Raw genomic sequence first — 12,717 nt, forward strand, 5'->3', positions numbered from 1 at the left:
TGGCCCCTCTCTGTCTTTCTGGTGAGTCCACACGCCCTACAGCAAAAACCTCTCCCCCCCCAAAAAAAAAAAATAAAACAGCACGGTACTGACATAGAAACAGACACGTGGACCAAAGGAACAGAATAGGGTACCCAGAAATAAATACCCAAACATACCGTCAACGGATTTTTGACAAGGGGTACCAGTCAATCCAGTGGGAAAAGGAAAACCTCTTCAGCAAATGGTGCTGGAAAAACTGTATTTCCACCTGCGGAAAGATGAACCTGAACCCCTACCTCTCACCTTCGACAAAAATCAAGTCAAGGTGGATCAGAGATCCAAATCTAAGACCTCATCCTATAAAACTGCTCCTGGAAAACACTGGGGAAACTCAGGGAGACATTGGGTAGGCAAAGACTTCTTAAATAAGACTCCCAAAGCACAGTCGATAATCCCCAAATTAGACAAGTGAGATTACATCAGACTAAGAAATTTCTGCATGGCAAAACACACAGTAATTAGTGTAAATCAACAGCCCTCAGAATGGGAAAATATTTTTGTAAATTATTCGTCAGATAAGGGACTGATAACCAGAATTACACAAGGAACTCAAGCAGCTGTTCCGAAAAAAAGATAATCAACCCTTTTAAAAGGTGGGAGAATGAGTTGAAAAAATCACTCTCTAAAGAGGACATGTGAATAGCCAAAAAGCATACGAAAAGATTCTCAATGTCCCTCCTTATAAGGGAAATGCAGATCAAAACAACAATGAGATACCACCTAACCCCAGTCAGAATGACTAAGATTAAAAAAAAAAAAAAGATAAGTGCTGGCAGGGGTATGGTGAAAGGGTATGGCATCCACAGTTTTTAAGTGATCAAATGCAATAGAGTAGTTAATAAAAAGGTGTTTCCTGTTTTCGCTAGGCTGCCCTTTTCTAGCTCTTCGGCTATAGAGAGCAGGGTTCTCTTGGAGCTCTTTTCTTGGCTATGGTCTTTGTCATTTCTTAGATACCAACGTCTTTAGCCTGCATATAAGATGTATTAGGTAAAAAGAAAACAGAGATCTCACTATCTCACTACCTTGTCCTTTTTTTTTCTTTTAATCCTGAGATCCTAGCTATTTTGCCTTCTTCTTTTGACTTTTCAGAGTTTTTTTTTTTAAATGTTAGTTTTATATGTAATGTCCAAGGTTTTTATTTGTATTAGGAGGAGTAGGGAAGTGTATGTCTACTCTGTCTTCCCGGAAACAAAAATTTTATCTTTTCTTTATTAAAAAGAAAGAAAAAAAGACAACTTATCAAAACCCCCTGTGAGACATAGAACCAACCCAAATGTCCATGAACAGATGGAAAAAGTGTGGCACATATATTCTATGAAATACTATTCAGCCATAAAAAACAACAAAACCCTGGCTTTTGACAGAAAGTGGAAGAATATGGAAGATTTACTGCCAAGTGAAGCAAGCCAGGCTATGAAGGAAAGACATTGTATGTCCCCACTTAATATATACCGAGTGTCCGCACTCTGTAACTGAAACTGATTGACTAAAGGATATAGAAACACAGCAAATGGATGTAAATACCAGATATATGTGTGTGAAAGAGTAGAGTCTGAGGAAAGACATTCTGAAGAAAAATAGAGAGGCAAAGCATTAATGGGACAAAGAAATGTGGTATTATCTGTTGAAGACATTTTTATAGTTTTATCAACTGGAATAGGGAGAAATGTTCACATGTTGAAATATTCAGTTTGTCAACTAAATAATGTGATTGAATGTAAAAGAGAAAATGAAATTTTAAAAATGCAAAAAAAATTAAAAATTAAAAATAAAGTACAATTCATTATTTTTTTTCTTTTTTAGATTGTGCTTTGCCTATCACTAGCAATAATACAAATTCCCTCCTATGCTTCTTCTTCCAAAAGCTTTATTATTTCACACTTTTTATTTAGATCTGTAATTTATCCTGAGTTACTCTTTGAGGCATGAGAAACAGATCAACATTTTTTTCTTTTTTGGATATGTATATTCATATACAAATAGTTTCAGCACTATTTCTTTTCTCTTTTTTTGGAGAGGTTTTTGCTATAGGGCGCGTGCGCTCATCAGACAGACAGAGAGAGGCAGAGAGACAGACAGCGAGACATCACCCCCAAGGGGGATAGCCATGCCACAATCTCTTCTCCTCCATTCTCCTCTCGGGATCTGGAGCACACATGCACATGCACCCAGCGTGAGTTTTAAGCCACTGGGTCCGGTACGCAAACCACGGTTAACTACATGGGAGTCCAGCAACATAGCCATTACGCTAACTGCTGGTTCCCTGCACTATTTCTTTGAAAACACTATCTTTCCTAGATTGAATGCTTTTGCATCTTTGCCAAAAATCAGTTTGACCATATTGATGTCCATTTTTAGAATATCTATTTTTTCCATGATCTATGTATTTATCATTCACCCTATACCACACTGTCTTAATTACCATAGTTTTGTAAGTCCTGAAATCAGGTACTATGAATCTTAAAATTTTGTTTGTTTCTAAAACTATTTTAGTTATTCTATTTCCTTAGCCTTTTGTGATTAAAAAAGAAAAAATTTTTGAGAGATTTTTTTGCTATAGAGCACATGTGATCGCCAAAGAGACAGAGAGAAAAAGTGAGAAATCACCTCCTGGGGGGAAGGGGGATAGCCATGCTGCAATCCCTTCTCCTCTATCCTGCCCTCAGGATTTTGGGCAAGCACACACATGCACCTGGCATGAGTTTCAATCACCCTTGGTCTGGGATTCCAACAGCCATCAGCTATGTTGGAGTTCAACACCTTAACCACTACGCCATCTGCTGGCCAATGTGATAAATTTTTAAATCATCTTACTAATATTCACAGACATCATTAACAAAAATTCCTGCCGAGTTTTTTGTTTTTTTGTTTTTCTTTTTTAGATTATATTGAATCTATAAATACATTTGAGGAGAATTGACATTTATCAATATTGAGTCTTCCAATCCATGAGCAAGGTATGCCTCTCCATTTATTGAGCCTGCTTTAATATCTTTCATTAGTATTTTATACTTTCCACTATACACATCCTATACATATTATGTTAGATTTATACCCAAGTATTATTTCTTTTTCTGGTGCAGTAGCAAATTCTATTCTTTGTTTTGCGTTCCATTTGTTCGTTGTTATTATTTAGAGATACATTTGACTATCTTCTGTTGCTCTAGTCTCCTGCAGTCTCAAAAAGCTTGGTTATTAATTCTAGAAGCTTTTTTGTATAGTCTTTGGATTTTCTGTGTAGACAGTAATATAAAATGTAAGTGGGGGTCATTTTATTTCTTCTTTCCAATAAAATATATTTTAGTTATTTTCCTGCACTATTGCACTGAATAGGACTTTCAATACAATATTGAATGGAGGTGGTGAGACTTCTATGGTAGAGAGTGGACAACTTTCCTTTGCTCCCAATGTTAGAAAAAGAAGCATTCAGTATTTCGAGTATGATGTTAGCTGTAGGTCTTCTACTTCGCCACTTGAGGGAGTTCTCTTCTATTCATAGTTTGCTGACAGTTATGAATAAATGTTGAACTTTGTCATAAGCTTTTTCTTCGTGTGTAGTGATGCTGTTATGATTCTTCTTCTTTACCTTGGTAAGATGATGAATTGCATTGATCAATTTTGATTTTGTAAATGTGAAATCAGCTTTGCATTCCCAGAATGAACTCCACTTCAATATAATTATTATTAACGTCTTTTTGCATAGACTGCTGCATTCAGTATGTTAAGATTTTGCTGTAGATTTCCCTTCTGTGTTTGTGAGGGATATTAAATACCAGTTTTGCTTTCTTATAGTGGCTTTTCCTGTTTGATAATAGGATGCACTCACCAGAAAGACAGAGAGAGACAGAGAGACAGAAAGTGAGAAATCACCCCCCAGGGGGGATGGCCACGCCACAATCTCTTCTCCTCCATTCTCCTCTCAGGATCTTCGGCATGCATGCACATGTGCCCGGCATGAGTTTTTTAAACCACCGGATCCAGGACACGAACTGCGGTCGACTACATGGGAGTCCAGCAACGTAGCCATTAGACTAACTGCTGGCCCCTAAAGTTGCTTCTTAATCTCAGTCAATTCAGATGACTAACAATGCCAAAATCAAGAAACGGTTTCTAAGGAGAGATCAAATCCAGGGTGTTTTCAGGAAACATGGTCTAAAGATGTATCCAAAGATAAGACTGTAAAATCATTTGTTAAACCCTCACAAAAGACCGGCCATGGTGGTACAAGTAGGAGGGCACCACTCTGAATTAGCTGAAGCCACGTGGGAAGCCTGGGTTATGTTTCCACCCCGGCCTAACAGGCTACAGGCAGAGGAGCATGCCTGTGATCCTAGATGACCAGGAAGTTAGAGTTGAAGGCCTATAACATGGCAAGATCCTGTCAAAAATACCTCTCTCTTTATCTCCCCCCGCTTCTCATTCTTGCTTCCTCTCATGAAAAGGAAGATTTAACATAGTGCTTTAAACAGTCAAAGCCCTCTAAGAATCTTGAGGACATATCCAGCAAAACTTCTCTGCTGAAACAATAGGGCTTTTAAAAATATTAAGAGTGGGAATGGAAGATGGTGCGGCAGTAGATTAATGGACTCCACGTGGGACAGTCCTTGGTACACTCCCTAAACACGCCAGGAGCTTAGGGGGTAATCACACTATAAGTACTCTGAGGTGCTTACCTCTCTGGCTTGCACGCTCTCTCTCTCTGTCTCTCTCTGTCTCTCTCTGTCTTTCTATTTTGTTTAGTTTTATTTTTGCTATAGGGTGTGTGTGCCTACCAGAGAGAGACGGGGGCCGGAAGGGACTGAGAAATCACCCACCAGAAGGCATTGCCATGCTGCAATCCCCTCTACTCCATTTTCTCAGTATTCGGGGGCATGCATGCACACATGCCCAATGTGATTTTCTTTTCTTTTCTTCTTTTTTTTACAAGTACAAACTTGTATTTTATGTAAAAATACAAGTTTTACACTTTCTTGTTCTTAGACTAGAATTGATGTCGCTAACTTAAAGGCAAACAAATACTTTTGTTTTCTATCTCTTGGCTGAACAAAAATACATAGCCTTTTCATTATTTCAAATAATGCAATGTAATTCTTTTTTTGAACAAAATGGTCAGGATACTAATGAAATCATCTTTGGAGGAAGTGTTTAATAAGCATATTTTATTTAAATAAATTCTCCAGTAGGACATGGAGAATTCACTGTCTTTCTTAGAAGGCTGTGTAAATAGTTATCTGTCAGTTTATATGTGCTGCTCACCAACATTCCCTTATTGAAAACATCAGAATTACCACATCACAGTTCTTTTCTTTTTCTTTTTTTTTTTTTTGGGGGGGGAGGTTTTCGCTATAGGGCGCGTGCGCTCGCCAGACGGACAGAGAGAGACATAGAGACAGAAAGCGAGAAATCATCCCCCAGGGGGGATGGTCACGCTGCAATCCCTTCTCCTCCATTCTCCTCTCGGGATCTTGGGCACGCACGCACATGCACCCAGCGTGAGTTTTAGGCCACCGGGTCCGGGACGCGAACCGCAGTCGAATATGTGGGACTCCAGAGACATAGCCATTACACTAACTGCTGGTTCCCCACATCACAGTTCTTGAAAGGACTTCAAATTCTGGTTCTCCTCTGGCTTGATTCTCTCTTGATTCCACCCAGGCTTTATTACTGGTTCGCTTCATATCATCATCTCCATCTTCATAAATTTTCTTTAGAGCATTCATCAGTCCCTCACTAGGATCTGTTTCAGTGTCATATGAAGGCTTTTCTTTCTCTTTGCACTCTTTTTCAGCCTGGGTCAGGTAGTCCTATCATGTATTTTCTGTTTTCTTTCTACATAATATGAGAACTGTATCGGTCTCAACTTTTTTTTTAACCCTTCAACAGAAATGGGTTTCAAAAGATTGTTCACACTAATGGAGTATCTCTTGCCATGTAGGTTCTTTACCAAAAGATCAAATGACTTCTCTGTGAAATGCACCTGCACGTTCTCAGTAGGAACTTGATGAATCCAGTTAAGGTAATGTAGACTTTCACAAACGTATCTGACTGATCCCATCCATAATTACTGATTTTCACTGTATATCCTATTGTAATGGGAGCAAACACAGCAGCTGGATTTTTATTGCCAAGAAGTTCTGGTTTTTTTCTGTGATTTCTGTTGCATCTTGTTCTTGATTTCTGTCTCAGTTTTGGATTTTTCAGCTGTAAGGGCATCATGTACTCTTTTCCTAGTGGCCTTTTCCAATAACGCCTTTACTTCTTCTAGATCTTTCTGTAGCCCTTCCAGAGTTGAAGCCATGGTCTCGCTGAGCACCAACACCCTCTCCCGACCCCAGCCGCTGGAGGGTGGAGAGGGGACACCACACAGAGCACGCTCACTTGAGCGCAGGCTGCGCTAGGTCACCACCAATGTGATTTTCAAGCTGCCGGGTCCAGGACTCAAACCGTGCAGTCAGCCATGTGCAACCCAATTGCCTTAACTTCCATACTACCTGTTGGCCCCTGTCTCTCTCTCATCTCTCCCTCTCTCTCATTCTCTTTCTCTCTCTGTTTCTCACTCATGGAAGAAATAATTTTTAAATTGTTTTAAAAGATAAAATAGAAAATTTTGGAGCAAAAGTTACATCAAAGTCATATCAAGAAAGTCAAAAGGACAACCTATGGAATATGAGAAAATATTTACAAATCACAAATATAATAAGGGTCTAGTATCCTGAATATACAGCAAAATCACACAATTCAATTATAAAACGTCAAACAACTAGGTACTAGCAGATGGCATAATGGTTACATCACTGGACTCCCACAAATCCCTCTCACAATTTGAGTCCTGGACCTGGTGGTTTGAAACTCCTGCTGGCACATTTGCGTGTGTGCCCAAAATCTCGAGAGGAGAATGGAGGAGAAGGGATTACAACATGGCCATCCCTTCTGGGGAGTGATCTCTCACTTCTGTCTCTCTGTCTCTCTGCTGAGCACACACACTCTATACCAAAATTTTCTCTTTAAAAAAAACGGCGATCAGGATCACCAAAGACCCTCTGCCCAGACTTCACCCTCCTGACCCCCAGAACTAGCCAAGGAGCCAGGAAAAGCCAATCAGCAGCCGTCTATATCTGAGTCGTGAGTGGCCCTATTCAGGGATCAGGATCACTGAACATTCTCTGCCCAGACTTCACCCTCCTGTCCCCCAGACCTAGCTAAGGAGCCAGGTTAGAGCACCCTACTTATTCTCTCTGTCTCTCTTCGTCTCTCTCTATATATATATAAATATTTTTAAACTTCTTAGTTCTCTGCCACTCTTTAATTCTTACCTTTCGCCCTCCACCCGTAGGACAAGCCAATCAGCAGTCATCTATATTTGAGTTCTGAGCGGCCCCATTTGTGCAGCACACTAGCACTCTGTGTAGTTTTCTTTTCTTGTCAAAAATTTTTTTTCTTGGGACCAGCAGTTAGATGTTGCTGAACTCCCATGTAGCCGATTGCAGTTCGAGTCCTGGACCCAGTGGCTTAAACTCATGCCAGGCGCTTGTGCGTGCATGCCCAAGAACCTGAGAGGAGAATGGAGGAGAAGGGATTGCGGCGTGGCCTCCCCCCTGGGGGATGCTTTCTCGTTTTCTGTCTCTCTGTCTCTCTCTGTCTTTCTGGCAAGTGCACACGCCCTATAGCAAAAAAACTCTACAAAAAATTTTTTTTTGTTTTCTTTTTTTTTCCCCTTTTCCTTTTCTTTTTACCTTTCTCACTTTTCTGCTCAGCCTCCACAAGGTCTAGGTGCTCAGTAGCCAAATACTTGAATACTTTTAGGGTCATATTAATTCTCAATTTTCATTGAATCAGCTGTGCGAAGGGAGAAAAATGGTACTCTTTAGAGACTGCATGTCACCTTCTCCTGCATTCCTCTGAAAGCTCAGATTTAACTCCAAAAACTAGAAAAAAGTGTATAATCCATCAGATGACCAGAAACACCACAGAGGCAAAAGAAATATGAAAAACTAAGAAAATATCTCTCATCTAAGGGAAAAGAATAACTTCTCTTCCTCCACAGAGAATACAAGGGAATTCATGGAAATATCAGGTAAAGAATTTAAAATATTTGTAGTGACAAAGCTAACAGGGATGCAAGGGGAAAAAGAGACAATGAACTCCAGAAGATGCAGGAGAAAAGAGATGAGTTCCAGGAGGTGAGGAAGTTTCTGCACAATCTGAAAGAGGAAACACATATCATAAAAAAGAATCAAATGAAATTGTTAGAGAGGAAGGCTGTAATACAGGAAATCAAAACCTTCCTTGAAAACATCCAAAGCAGATTAGATCATGCAGAAGATCGAATCTCAGATGTAGAAGATAGGACCTCTGACCTAGAAAAATTCACCAAAAAGACTAAGAAAATATCCCAAAAAAATGACAATAACATACGAGTAATACTAGATACTATTAAATGCCCAGATATACGGATCATCAGTATCCCTGAAGGTGAAGAAACTAATAAGGGCATTGATAATCTGTTCCATGAAATCCTGGAAGAAAACTTTCCAAATCTAGAGAGGCACTCAAACACCCAGACCCAAGAAATACAAAGGACCCCACATAGATTCAATCCAAGAAGATCTTCCCCAAGGTACATCATAGCCATATTGACCAAAACCACATATTTTCTCATATTCTATAAAATACTAAAATTGGCAAGAGAGAAGCATCATTAAACATTCTCAGATAAACAAAACCTGAAAGAATTTATCAACACCAGATCAACTCTTCAAGAAGTGCTGAAGGGAGTGCTCTACCAGGAAGACTAAAGACAGAAATAAGAGAACAAGAAATGACCAAGAAAAAGGCCAACTTAATGGTTGGGACAATTTCAGAAATATCAATAATATTGTTGAATGTTAACTTCCAGGATTTAAATGGAAAGATCAGACCACAGTAACACTGCAAATTCAATAGAAGAGATATTAATTACATGAGTCCGAACTAGTGAAATAGAAGTTTTTTTCTTTTTTTCTTTTTTCTTTTTTTTTTTGGAGAGGTTTTTGCTATAGGGCGCGTGCGCTCGCCAGACAGACAGAGACATAGAGACAGAAAGCGAGAAATCACCCCCCAGGGGGGATGGTCACGCAATCCCTTCTCCTCCATTCTCCTCTCGGGATCTTGGGCATGCACGCACATGCGCCCGGCGTGAGATTTAAGCCACCGGGTCCGAGACGCGAACCGCGGTCGACTACGTGGGAGTCCAGTGACATAGCCATTACGCTAACTGCTGGTTCCCTGAAATAGAATTTTTTTTGACTTTAGACTAAAACATTACTAATTTTCTTCAGTGCTTTGATTTCCATATTTAAGGATGTTTGTCTTCCCTTGAACTATTGAAAGGTGCATCTCCCTACTATTTGAACTGAATCCTAACCTTTCTCCTGCCTTTAAGTTTTAAGCAAATTTCTCTTAACATTTTTTTATTTTGATCTATTAAAACTAAAACTGTTTCTCTTGAAATTAAAAAACGCATTAAAAAATACCTGCTAATACCTATTTAATGACTGCAGTAAGCTATAAAGCCCCAGCAAAGTGCTACTTTATAGTATGTTCACTTTAGTCACTGAGGTTTACACCTAAAGTCAGACATGTATTCATATATATATATTTATATACACACACACACACACACACACGTATATAATCACCTGGGCTTGCTATTAAAAGTTTTTACTTAATTAACATCTTAATTAAGTACCGCATTGCAGTACTGAGGGCCGCAAGACCAATGTGAGATTTGGATCCCCAGGTTGGCCAAAAATGTACAGGGCAGTCGAAGCCTAGGGTCCTGAGAAGCTGGGGTGGACTGAATAAAGGGGAATGGCAGCTTGATAAGACCCTACAGTCTGGGTCTCTCTTTCTCTCAGCCTCGTTAATTAAAAAGTAAAATCTTCAATAGTTGTTTCTTAAAGGTCAAGTCTGATTACACAATAGGCTCTTCCCACCCTTGCCAGTGCTCCTCTCCTAGCCCGCCTCCCACCCCACCACACTGCTCTGCACCGTTTATTTAGTGAAGACTGACACAAACCCACCTCACAGCTATTTATTTCCCATCTTTCCTTCGAGAATCAGACCAAGTCCTGCCCGTATGTCTTTTACGGAATTAAATAAAATTGGGAGTAAAAATTAACTTTGTTTAGATTGTAGAAAGAATCATTTTGGTTTGTGTACACAGTTTATGCTTTTAAATATCAACAGACTATTGAGCCAGCCTTGTTGCCTCCTGGTTAAAGGAGTGAGATCCCACATGGCTGTTAGTGGTGGAATCCTGCCCCTGTGACTTGGAAAACATGGTAGTCACATGTGTGCATATGTCCAAAATCCCTCCACAGGATTGGAAAAGTGAAGAAGGGATGGTGGCAACACCCCCCTGGGGACAGGGGTACTTTCTCTCTCATTCCCTCCCTCACTGCAAGTGTCTCTGTCTCTTTCTGCAAGGGCACATGCCCACTGACAATTAAAATACATACACATACACACACACACAGCATTATCACATTAAGAACAAAACTCACAAGTTTATTCTTCCAAAATGTTAAACAGACACGAATAATGAAACTCAATATAGTACTCAGTAAGATAATGTTTCAGTATTTTTTTGCAATTAATTGTACTAATTTGGAGCTTCCAAACTGGTAACCTGCAAACAGGTTATAGATAGGAATCCCTCAGGCTGAAGTCCAAATGCCAAATATCTCCAAACAAGAAAAGATTCTCAACTAGTTAACTTCTGTTTATCATTTTCAAAGTGAGCCATGAAATGAAAATCTTGAGTCAAAAAATCTTGAGAACGCCTGTGTCAATAGTTTCCTTTGAAGTGTATCTGACTATTAGAACTGTGTTAATTCCTCTCCAATGAGAAAGAAAAAAATTTATGATCTCTATTCATTTGCCAATATTTTAAATAGTTCAGTCTAAGATTTTTCTCATTTGTCTACAATATCTTTTTGTTTTCATTATTGTTAAACTGAATTTAGATTTGAAATAATAGTATAGTATTTTTACTCTAAGATGTGGAATAATATGTGTTGTCATCCTATTCTATTCTGAAAGCGGTATCTATGAATATGGATATTACTTGCCCCATGAGCACTCTCAATAAGGGGGGAAGACAGAAAGGGAGAAAATAGAAAAGGATGGAAGAAAGAAGGAATGATGCCTCTAGGTGATGCATTTAGAGTAAAATGTGTTCCCTGGGGGCATGAAAAATGGAAAGGTGACTCTTCAGGGAAGGTGAGACATGGGAAGAGGGCAGGTCCTGGGAGGGCAGAGCTGAAACTAAGGAGTGCGGTTGTAGCTTGGGTGGAGGGGGAACTCGAATGATCAAAGGGTGGACATATTCAGATGGCCACACTGTTTTCCACCAGGCTGGGCTTCAGGTACTCGTAGGGCATGGCCAGTGTTGCATTCCGGGCATCGACATCCTTATCCATGGCAGCCAGCTTCTCCCTAAATGTCTTCAGTACTGCCTTGGATGCAGGGTCTGAAAAATATTCCTCCTCATGCTGGCCCAGAGCCACCTGGGTTGGAGAGAAAAAGGCAGGTGAGCCTTCTGATCTCAGCTGGGGTGCTGTACCTCCCTCTTCAGCTCCTTCCACAGGAGCCCAGGCACCTGGCTCTCACCATAATGGGCTGGCGTCTGCCCAGCTGCCAAGTGATGGACATCTGCAGAGAAGCTTGATGAACATTGGGCAATGATGCCATCACTGTCTCCATCGTCACATCCTTGGTGGTCGGTGGGGGAATCCGCATGGTGCAGGGTGCATTAGGGACCCAAGCATACCAATCCAGCTAAGGAGGGGCAGGGATTTAGAGTCAAGGTCTGCTCTGCATGAAAACCCTCAAGTCCAGCTGCACAAACCTCCAGGCCAAAAATTCCCAGTTCCCCCTCTGGTGAGTACCTGACCCAGGTGGTTTGAGGAGTGTTGACCAGTGCAGGTGAAGATGCACATGGTGGCAAACTTGCAAAGCTGATCCAGAGACTGCAAAGACTTGGGAAACCCTGTAAACAGTGAGGAGTTAGAACCTGGAGGCCAGGAGCAGAAGCTGAGCTCAGAGACAAGGCACAGAGAGAACAAGAGGGGTGAGAAGGGGCACCAGGGACATTCAGTAACTCTGGGAATTATACGAGAACCAGGTGGAGTGGGAGAAAGGGGACCTCTGCTGGAAGGATCCCACTCAGAGGGATGCTGGTGTAAGCTCGCTCTGGCTCATGACAGTAAATAATGTCAACTTTCCAGATGTTTGACATCAGGTTGTCAGCCATGGTAGAAATATTTACGCCATGAAAATGGGCAAATACAGGTTTTATTTCCTTATTTATTTCTAAATAGCTGGTTGTTAAATATTTATGAGCAATCACTATTTCTGGGACATGGAGAGCTCTCAAGTTACAGAATGGGGACATGACTTCACTGACAGAATACAGAATCTGGGAAGGCTTTATGCAGATTTCACAGGGATTAGAAATGCTTCTATTCCAAAGAAACAGAAAGGATTCTGGAGAAGTCTCCTGTGTTTCATGTCTGAGATCTCAGAGCAAGGGCTCATCTTACCCCGATCCTCTGCCCCTAGCAGCCCAATTTCAGTGATTTCTCGACACCAGGACTGCAGCTCAAGGTCACTTTTCACAGTCTCATCCGACTT

The 12,717-nt window shown here is 40.6% G+C and overlaps 1 protein-coding gene and 1 pseudogene across 1 annotated transcript in view; both read right to left on the minus strand.

Moving 5' to 3' along the window:
• Positions 1-7,396, minus strand: part of LOC102478603 (calcyclin-binding protein-like) — a 48,909-nt pseudogene extending 41,513 nt beyond the window's left edge.
• The window catches only part of LOC102488255 (arachidonate 15-lipoxygenase), a 143,746-nt gene that overhangs the window by 122,149 nt on the left and 8,880 nt on the right, over positions 1-12,717 (minus strand). The window lies entirely within an intron of this gene.

The sequence above is a fragment of the Tupaia chinensis genome, unplaced genomic scaffold (genome assembly GCF_000334495.1).
Source record: "Tupaia chinensis unplaced genomic scaffold, TupChi_1.0 Scaffold000330_1, whole genome shotgun sequence".
Lineage (NCBI taxonomy): Eukaryota > Metazoa > Chordata > Mammalia > Scandentia > Tupaiidae > Tupaia > Tupaia belangeri.